Source organism: Octodon degus, unplaced genomic scaffold, assembly GCF_000260255.1.
Source record: "Octodon degus isolate 3935 unplaced genomic scaffold, OctDeg1.0 scaffold00063, whole genome shotgun sequence".
NCBI classification, from domain to species: Eukaryota; Metazoa; Chordata; class Mammalia; order Rodentia; family Octodontidae; genus Octodon; species Octodon degus.
Window position 1 is genome coordinate 5962422 of NW_004524639.1, and position 11179 is coordinate 5973600.

An 11179-nucleotide genomic window follows, 5' to 3' on the forward strand; every position below is an offset into this window, starting at 1 on the left:
TTCAATTCAGCAAAATAATCCAATGTAGTTCAGTAGACCATAATAGTAGTGAGTTAGCAGCAGAACTGGCAGTGTCAGAACTTGTTCACTTGAGTCTTGTACAAATAAGGTTATCAATACAGCTTTACTTTTCATATTCATGGTTATACTTTTCTGCTGGACGGTTAATACCAAGTTTAAGCAAGGTCTATATACCAAAAAATGTAACTTTTATATCTGCCAATGTCAGTCAAATCCGCTCAGGATTTACCATGAAATCCTGTACAGCATTTTGTAGATCTTTTGTCAGTGTCAGCCATCTGGATGAGTCACAGTTATTGCTTGAAGAATTTGCTCTCTGTGAAAGCCTGAGAGAATGTTTTCTCTCTAGTTGACTCTCTTTAGGCATATTCTACATCGCTGATCACTTTCCTCTGTGGCTCCATAATCGCCTTGATCAGAAAATTTGGGACACCACTGAGTTACAGGATGTCACAGTGCAGGTTCTCTTATGTCCTGAGTCCTCACTGACCTTGAAGGGCTAGGGCCAAATTGTTGTTATCCTTGTAGCCCTTCTTTTTCCCTAATTTTTTGGTCTGCAAACTTAAGTTGTTGACCCTGTAGAAGAGAAGCTTAATGATATTATTACCCTGTAACAGAGGCAGTTGAGCTTAACATCACTATCTGTGTGAATATCAAATGCCTTAGACATAACATGGAACAGGTATATTCCAAAAATCATTTATATTCTAAAGTTTAAATCCCTATAGAATGTGAAAAACCAATTACACATTTTTACAAAGAAATTTAGAAATCTAACCATATACAAAATTTTAGCACAAAAATCGTATGACTTTTTTTCTTGTCTCTTGTTTTCTTTTATTTTAAACAAATATATACTTGAGAGAGAATATAGCAATAATTGATATGACATTAGAAGCAGTATGCATTTAGAAGATAAGAATGATAGGTATTCCAAGCATGGTTTTAACATTACACATTGCTATCCTCAGTGTAGTTGCTTAGCTCACAGATATCAGCATGTAGATTTAGTCAGGGTGAGAATTCTACCAATTAACTGCTAGTTTCAAAAGCCCAATGGAGATTCTTAGCACCATTGCCTAACCTGAGGAATGGATGAAAAAGGTGTGGTGTTTTTATACAACGGAGAATTACTTAGCTATAAAAAATAATAAACTCGAAGGCTTCATATATAAGTGGATGCAGCTTGAAGATATATTCATTAGTGAAATAAACCAGACCCACATGTGTAAATATCATACAGCCTCCCTAGTGTAACAATTCAAAAGAAGAAATAAAAATTGAAAGATACAACACAGTTAAACAGAAAGTGAGAACTTAAGGAGTAAACAAGGGAGAGAGAGCAAGGAGAAAAATTAGGAAGCATGGCAGAGGCAAAAAAAAGAGACATAATTTTTAAATAATAGAAACAAAATAAAAATATTAATAGATCTATATCAACAGAGAAAATTGAACATGTAATTAATACCCTGTCCCAAAGACAACAGCAAAGTCTAATGCCTTTATTTATTCTGTCAAAAATCAAAGGAATGAATAATTCCATGTTTACTAATTCTTTCAGGAAATTGAAAAGCAATAAATTCTTCCCTATTCTCTTATGAACACTAATTAACCTGAATCAAGTAATAGAGAAATAATAGCAAAAATATACATATTCAAGAGAAGTTTTAATATAACACTATCAAATTCTCTCCAAAAGTACATAAAAGAATATATTATGAAAATATGGGATTTACTGTGAGTATATAAAGGTACTTTCAAATTTAGAATACTAATCAATATATTTAACCATGTTTATATACAATAGAAAATATTTTATCATCTCAATAAATATCATGTAAAAAATACGAAAAAATCACGAATTTTTTAGATTTCTGGAAATTAGGAATACATGGAATTTTACTGAACCTAATAAAGGGAAAAACTGATAGCAAACATAAAGATAAATGCCATAATTAAAAACTTTTCTCGTAACTTGAGAACAAGACAACATCTGCTTTCAATACTTCTATGAATAATTTTCTTAGAGTTCTTATTGAATACAAAAGGACAAAAGTGAGTATTTTAAAATGCTTGCCTTTCGACCAGAACTGCCATCTTCCAGTAATTTGCCAAAATGACTAACACAAAGGGCAAGAGGAGGGGAACCTGGTATGTGTTTTCCAAGCCTTTTAGAAAACATGGGGTTGTTCCTTTGGCCATATACATGCAAATCTACAAAAAGGGTGATATTGTAGACATCAAGGGAATGGGTACTGTGCAAAAAGGAATGCCTCACAAATGTTACCATGGCAAGATGGGAAGAATCTACAGTGCTACCCAGCGTGCTGTTGGCATTGTTGTAAATAAGCAAGGGCAAGATACTTGCCAAGAGGATTAATGGCATATTGAGCATATTAAACACTCAAAAAGTCATGATAGCTTTCTGAAACATGTCAAGGAAAATGGTCAGAAGAAAAAGAAAGCCAAAGAGAAAGGTACCTGGGTTCAACTGAAGTGCCAGCCTGCCCCTCCCAGAGAAGCACACTTTGTGAGGACGAATGGAAAGGAATCTGAGTTGTTGAAACCTATTCCCTATGAATTTATAACAAATGGGGGTGTTGCTCTGCCATTCAGAACCTAATTGGCAGCTTAAGTGTTCTAGGTCCTACCTAAAAATAAAATCATCCTGTGTTGTAAGAGTGGTTTTCTTAGTTGAACAGGTTTGTGGTGCCTTCTTATCACAGAAATATTTGCAGCAGATTTTCACTATACCTACTAATTGTGTCTAGTTTTACTCTTCAGTATTTTTCTCGCTGAAAGATATTGCTGCGGTATTGTGCAGGTATATACCCAAATATTCAAATATTTATAAATTATTTATATTGGCTTGAAGATCCTATAAATCATCATGGGGAAAGATGTATCAAAATAAATGGAAGTCACTTTAGAAACAAACGTAAAGCCATTTCAGTTAAATAGTTTAAAGCAAAAAAAAAAATGCTTATAAAGTAGCCATGGTAGTTCATGCTTGTAATCCCCATGCTCTGGGAGGCAGAGGCAGGAGAATCTCTGTTTGATATGAGAAAACATTCACTGTTTACAGAGAGGCACATGAAATCTTAAAAGAACTAATACATAAATTCTACAAAATTAACAGGATACAATGGCAGCAATCAAAGATGAAATGACTTCCTATATATTAAATGTATAATAAGAAATTGAAATTTTAAAAATATTTCCAATAGTATTAAAAACCATGATGTGCTAATTTCATCCAAATATATGAAAAATCCCAATCTTGAAAAATATAAATATACTCTGATTTAAGGAAGAATGTCCCAGGGCACGCTGAGACAGCGATTGAGACTGGGCATTGTGGCTCACTCCTGTAATCCCAGCTCTTGAGAGTCTGTAAACAGGTAGATCGCTATGAGTCCCATCTATTAGTGAGACTCTGAACACTCTGTAGACCCTTCCCTAAAAAAAATACAAAAAAGGAGGAATGGAATAATTGGAAATATGAACAATGTTTATCACCTGAAGGATTTAATACTGTTCAGATAACAGTTTAATTATGTCAGCAAATTAATATGTATAATTCAACCCCAATCTAAATGCCAGTACAATTGTTGCAGAAATTGACAATATATTCTCAAGTTTATATAGAAAATCAAACAATATAGAAGAGCCAGAATAACATTTAAAAGAAAAATAACAAATTGAGCATGTACACCGCATAATGTACACAGCTACAGACAGCAGGCCATTATAGCATTGGTTTGATTTTAGTAAAACAATGAATGGAATGAGATATATGAAGACTCACATATACATATGATCAACTGCCTTTCACCAAAATTTTCAAGGAAGTTCAGTGGATGAAAAGTGATATTTTCCATCAAGTATTGCTGGAACAACCAGATATCTGCAAAAATCAATTATCATTAAGTATTTTATATATATATTAATTTTATTGAGAAACAAGTAGCAATGAGACAGTTTCAAAACAGGTTAGTAGGACAGTTACAATAATTAATACATTGCACATTGTTGTCTTTGTAGTAGTTATTCATAGTTTAAGATGCAGACATGATATCTTGTCTACACATTAGTTCAAACCTTTCTTCTCATTGAAGTAAGAGAAAGTAGCTGTATATCTATGCTAACTATTTTGTATGTAAAGATATATATTTTTTTCACTACCTAATAGACCTTCATTTATATCCCTCTTTTTTGTAAAAGGCTCAAGTCAATAATTTCTGACATTGCCAGTCATGTGGATAACCTACTACTATTATAAATTATTGGACTATATTGGATTACTTTGTTGAATTCATGCACCTACAATATATGAAAGGCAATGAAATACCCATCTCTGACAAAAGTAAACAAAATACGGGGATCATTAAGTATTAACTAACAATGTCTGATAGATCTAAGGACAAAAGCCAAAATGATAAAACTCCTAGGATAAATCATGTAAGTGTATATATTCAACTTCAAAGTAGGAAAACATTCTTCATTAAGAAAAGATATTCACTATAAAATCAAAAAATTAAACACTATTAACGTGAAAACCTTTCTTCTATGGAAAACATCATTTCAAAAAAGTGAAAAATCCAAATGGGAAGGAAATATTTCCAATAGAGATAGCTGACCAAAGCCCTCTGTAAAATGTAAAAATGCTTATAAATAATTGGAAGAAACCCCATATTTTAAAAACGGAGAAAATATTTGAGTATATATTTCACAATATTTTATATTGTAATGACTAATAAGCAGAGTTGCTAAAAGTTATTAGTCCTCAAGGGAATGCAGAGGAAAGCTGGAATGATGCCACTGGAGGCCTGGTTGTGAGATTCCTATTCAAAAACAGGACAAACAAACAAAACTCTGGAATGTCTTGTATTTTCCAGGATGAAGAGTAACTGAAACTGTCACCTATTCCTCATAGAAATGCAGAAATAGTGCCAATTATATGAAAAATAATTTTGCAATCCTTTGTAAAATTATAACTATATGTGTAACTGTGACCAATTGTCCCAGACCTTTTTGGTTGTTGTTGTTATTGTTGTTGTTTGTTGTTGTACTTTTTCTTCTGATGACAGTCTCTCTATGGAATTCAGGGTGATCTTGAGCTCACTTTGCAGCCCAGACTGGTCTTGAACTTTCAAGCAGTTCTTCTGCCTCAGCTTCTAAGTGCTGGAATTATAGGCCTATAACACCACGCCTAGCTCCATCCATTTTCTTAGGATAGAAGTTTCCTGGAGCATGAGATTTTAGTGATAAATCTGGGACAATCCTGGGCAAACTGGAATAGTTAGTCAAATTATTCACCATATGATCCAACATCCTTTTACTAAGAATTTACCCAAGAACTGGGAGTGCTGGAACATGCCTGTAATCCCAGCACTCTGGGAGGCTGAGGCAGGAGGGTCACCAAGAGTTCAAAGTCAGGCTGGATAACTTGGTGATTTAGTGAGACCTTGTTTTAAAATTAAAAAATTTAAAGAGTTGGAGATGTAGCTTTGAACAAAAGCCCTGTGCTCAATCTCAAGTACAAAAAGGAAAAGAAGAAAGAAAGAAAGAAAGAAAGAAAGAAAGAAAGAAAGAAAGAAAGAAAGAAAGAAAGAAAGAGAAGGAAGGAAGGAAGGAAGGAAGGAAGGAAGGAAGGAAGGAAGGAAGAAAGAAAGATGAAGGCACCTTAGATCAATGAAAGTGAATCAACACATAAAACAGTTAGCTGACCCACTACTATTATGCACTACTGGACTACATTGGGTGACTTTGCTGAATTCACACACCTACAAAATTTAAATGGCAATGGAATACCCATCTCTAACAAAACTAAACAAAAGAAGGGGATACAAAGGAAGGACCAATTTGTATCTGTATATACAAAATAGCTAGTATTGATATATAGCTACTTTCTCCTAATTCAATGAGAAGAAAGATTTTTACTAATAGTGTTTGGCCAGGATATCATGTCTGCATCTTGTACTATGAATAACTACTAAGAAGATAACAATATGCAATGTATTAATTATTGAAACTGTCCTATTAATTGGTTTTGAAACTGTCTCATTGCTGTTTCTCAATAAAATTAATATAAAAAGTGAGAAAATAATTTTTCAGTAAAAATTAATAAGCCACATGGATTCAGAGACAATCTAAACAGTGAATGCAATCTCAAGTGTAAATACCAAACTGGAAGGAATGTTGCGAAGACTCCCATGTCCCTCTTACACCTCAAAATTCAAAGATAAAGTTTGAGTTGAACTTTAGCAATTTTAGAAGGGCACTAAACTATACAAGAAAAAAACAAACTTTGAAAACTAACATAAGCATGAGTTTAGAGAAGTTAAAAATCATATATTGTTTGATGCCCACCCCAAGATTCAACTTTGAGCAGAAAGTCCACCTCACTCATAGAACTAAGCCAAATTACTTTACTTTTCAGTAAATCCTCATTTCCAATATTCCAACTAGCCTCTGGCACGAAATGTTATACAGGTGTGAAGTGTGATCTTTCATCATGGTCATTTTATTTATTTATTTATTTTTATCATCATGATCATTTTAAGACTTTTGTGTGTCTCAGCTACTTAGTTTTGGAAGCTATATCCTCTGTCATATCCAAAATTAAAATATTTTCATATCCTATGTCTAATAAAACTCAAAATACAGCTTTAAAAAATAGAAATAAATATCTTTGAAAATTCATAAACATTGTATGAATAATACCCATGTTTGCTAGTTGTTCAAAAACTGATTCAGATTTTTAAAAGATAAATGGTTCAAGCTTGATGTGGCTTAATTTTATTATTTTGCATAGAAAACAAGTATTTTTAATTTTTCTATGAGGAAGTTTATTTATTTATTTATTTATTTATTGGTGGTACCAGGGATCAAACTCAGCACCTTGCACTTGCCAGGCAAACACTTATTACATTGAGCTATCTCCCCAGCCCCGAGGAAGTTAATTTTATATATTTCTTGTGTCTACGATTTTTATAGATACATATTATCCCTTCTGTTTCAATTACATTTGAAGTTAAAAGTCACAAATTGTCTTTAGAGTTTTACTATACAAATATTTGTTAATACTTAAGATGTTCATTAAAATGCTTTCTGTTCAATAATGAAAACTGTTAGGTGTGTATTTTTAAGTGATTTATTCATAATAACCAAAAACAACTGAAAAGTCAACCAAATAATAAATTAGTATATAAGTTATTTTGTATTTTACTATAAAATATCAGTCAGCAACAAGAAGAAGCAAAATACTGTTAATACTCCACCAAAACTGACACATTTCAAATGAATATGCTAAACACACAGTATACAAGAAACAGTATATGTGATCTGATTCTATTGGCATGAAATAACAGAATAAGAAAAATGAATCTAGCAAGAAAACAGATCAGGGCCGTGAATTTAGCTCTGAGGTGCAGCGCCTCCCTGGCAAGTGTGAGGTCCTGAGTTTGGTTCCTGTTACAAAAAAAAAAAAAGCCAGATCACAGCTGCCTGCAACTAAATGTAGGAGAAAATTGATTCACAATAAAAGAGTATGAGGGAAGTTTTGGGAAGGATAATAACTCTCTGGATGACACTGATTAATGTGTGGGTTCATTTAGATCACCAACTTGGACAAGTAAAATAGATTATTTTATTCTATAAACCTTAAAAGTCAATAAAATTAATTTAAGTGTGTATACATCTAAATCCAAGGATATGGACAAATTGGAAATTTTATACACTGCTTCTAGAAATACAAAATGATGCACTCACATTTTTAAAAGTGTTTGGTAATTTCTCAAAAAAATTCTATAAGAGTTACTATCTGACCCAGAAAAATTGAAATTTCACTCATGAGTACATACTTAAAAGAAAGAAAAACACCTTCACAAAATTTGTACATAGATGATGGTACTAGCAATATTTATAATGGGGAAAAAATGGAAACAACACATCTACCTCTCAGCTAGTGACTCAGAAAATAAAGCTATAGAAATTTCTAGAATAAAACAGGAAAATGGGAGTTGAATAAAGTGATGTAAGAGGGCCTACTGTTCAAAATTTTAGGGTGCTGTCATTTTCAGGGACTTGCATAACCTTGACAGTTAGTTGTTGTTTGAAATATGCAGTTTAGCACCTTTTCTCCTCACTCTGGTTTCAAGCCTGAGAAAGAAGTCTTCCAATCTGCAGTTAGATAAGAATTTTGAGAAAAATACCTATAAAATTTTCAAAAATGATAAACAGGACTTCATTTTCATTTCAATTTAAAAATTTTGCCAAGACACACAATAATGAGAATGGAAGTTAAGTCACAGACCAGAAAAAATTATTCAAATCATATAAAGAACCCTCAAATATCTCAGGTAGAAATGGGCAAAAGATTCATACAAATAAATGAGCAGAGAATAGAGGAAGATATGAAAAAGTGCAAAGTAAACATGTAGCATAGCCATACAATAAAATATTATTCAAGAGGAATAGGGATGAAAAAAATCTAAAGGGTTGGCCAGATAGCTCAGTGGATTAAAGTGCCTACTTAGGTAGACTCAGGGACCAGAGTTCGATCCCCAGCACGCTTTCCTGGCCCCACCCCAGAGCACGCTGAGAGGACAATTGATATTGGACGTGGTGTGTGTGCCTGTAATCCCAGCACTTGGGAGGCAGAAAACAGGAGGATCACTTAGAGTCTGATATGTGTAGTGACACTCTGTAGACCCTGTAGACCCTATTCTAAATACATTAAAAAAAAGAAAAGGGATGAAGTTCTGACACAACATGGATGAGTCTTGAAAACATACTGAGAGCAAAATCAGTCACAAAAGGTCACATGCTACATGATTCTACTTATATAAAATGTCTAGAATTAGCAGATATACAGACTCACAACATAATTTGGAAGAAGCCTAGGCTTGGGAAGTGGGAGGAATTGTTTGGCTGGTAATGGGTAAGTGGCTTCTTTTTAATGTTATGATAGCATTATTAATTTAAATTATGGAAATGGTTGTATGTGTATTGTAGAGTAAAAATTGAATTATAAATTGCAGGGTATGGAAATTATATAGAAATAATGTTTTGGCAAAATAGCCATGAGACTTTTGCTCAAAACAAAACACACAAAACTTTCTTTCTTAGTCATTCTGCACTAAGTATAACTACAGGCTTTACAAAGAAGACACAAAGAGAGGAGAGTTCTGAAAACTGGAAAAACTGTACTAGCTTGGGATCCCAGTACTGAAGAAACATTTCAATAACACGGCACCTATGACTTCTCATCCAACCAGAAAATGTGACCCAGTCTTGCAATTGCATGTCTACTAGTTTAGCAAGAGAAAGTGGCCCATATAGGTTTACTATTCCTCTAGAAAAATTGTGTGCCACCTACCACAAGTGAACCAGAAAACACTGCAAGTAATAATGCAAAAATGGCAGGCAAACCTCAGAACACCTGAAAATTAAACCAACTCTCTAAACAAACCAAGAGTAAATGAGAAACTCAAAGGAAAATTTTTCAAATGCATGAGACTGAATGAAAATGAAAATTCAACATATCAGAATTTATGGCACACTTTTAACAGTGCTGAAATGAAAATATGTAGTACTGCCAAACACAAAAATAAAATACATAACATCAAATGCTGACATTAGAAAAACAAAAATGAATAATTTGACTCCACCTCAAGAAACTTTGGAAGAAGAAAGTAAACCAGAAGCAACCAGAAAAGAGGAAATAATACCGATACCAACAGAAATAAATGAAATTGAAAACAGAAATACAACAGAGAAAAAAATCAATGAAACACAAACTGGTTCTTTGAAAAGGGCAATAAAATTGAAAAATCTCCAGCTAGACTGACAGCCACAAAAAGGGAAAAGACTCACATTACTACCATCAGTAATGAAACTGAATTTATCACTATAGACACTGTAGACATTTACAGATTAATAAAGTAACACTATGAACAAATTGTATCCATAAATTCTACAATATAGACCCTGTAATCCTTGAAAACTCTCAAAGTCAACCAAAATGAAACAAATTATGTGATTAATTGTATAATCATTAAATAAATTAAATTTATAATTTCAGATGTTGCTACAAAAGAATTCTACCTTATTTCTAAAGAACTAAGATAAACTGAATAATCTCTTCTAGAAAGCAGAGAAGGAGTTAACAGTTCTGCACTTATTTTATAAGACCAATATAATCTAGATACTCAAGTTAGATTAAATGATACCAAAACTCCCATAGACAAACGAAAGATAATTAATGTAGCATAAAAAAACTTGAAAAATTAGCATAGTGAATCCATCAGTGAAAAAAAAAAACTTGAGTGTCATGACCAAATAGAATTGGCTCCAAATGTGTGAGCTGATTCAATATATAGCAATTTAATTCATTATATCAACAGGCCAGAAGAAAAGTTGTATGATCATATCAAAACATGCAGTATAGCCCTCCTTCCCATGGCCGGACACCTGGCTTCCGACTTTGCCTTCTCTGGAGGTGGCGATGGCCCGGGAGGGCCGGACCCGGGCTGGGTTGACCCACGGACCTGGCTAGGCTTCCAAGGCCCTCCCGGGGGCCAGGAGTGGGGCCGGGAGTCGGGCCAGGCCCCGAGGTGTGGGGTGTCCCTCCGTGCAGCCAGCCTTATGAGTTCTGTGGAGGAGTGGCGGCATGCTGTGGGCCTCAGGTTGGCATGGGCCTGGCACCCCAAGGTGGCCTGGAGAGCACCCGGCCCGAGGACGAGGTGGGGGCCGGAGTAAAGAGCAGCTCAGAGTAGGCCTCCCCCGAGCCCTGCGCCACCCACCCTGGTGAGGTGAATGTAGAGGAAAAGCTGGAGCCAAACCCCGAGGAGTCCCAGGACATCAACGCCCTGCAGAAAGAACTGGAGCAGTTTGCGAAGCTGCTGAAGCAAAAGAGGGTCACCCTGGGGTACACTCAGGCCGATGTGGGGCTCACTCTGGGTGCTGTCTTTGGGAAGGTGTTCAGCCAGACGACCATCTGCCGCTTCGAAGCGCTGCAGCTCAGCTTCAAGAACATGTGCAAGCTGCGGCCTCTGCTGCAGAGGTGGGTGGAGGAGGCTGACAACAACAACGAGAACCTGCAGGAGAGATGCAAAACGGAAAGCCTCCTGCAGGCCCGCAAGAGAAAGCGGAC

The 11179-nt window shown here is 34.8% G+C and overlaps 1 pseudogene; it reads left to right on the forward strand.

The window, feature by feature from the left end:
- The first annotated feature begins 10485 nt into the window (after positions 1 to 10485).
- Positions 10486 to 11179, forward strand: part of LOC101580761 — a 6957-nt pseudogene continuing 6263 nt past the window's right edge.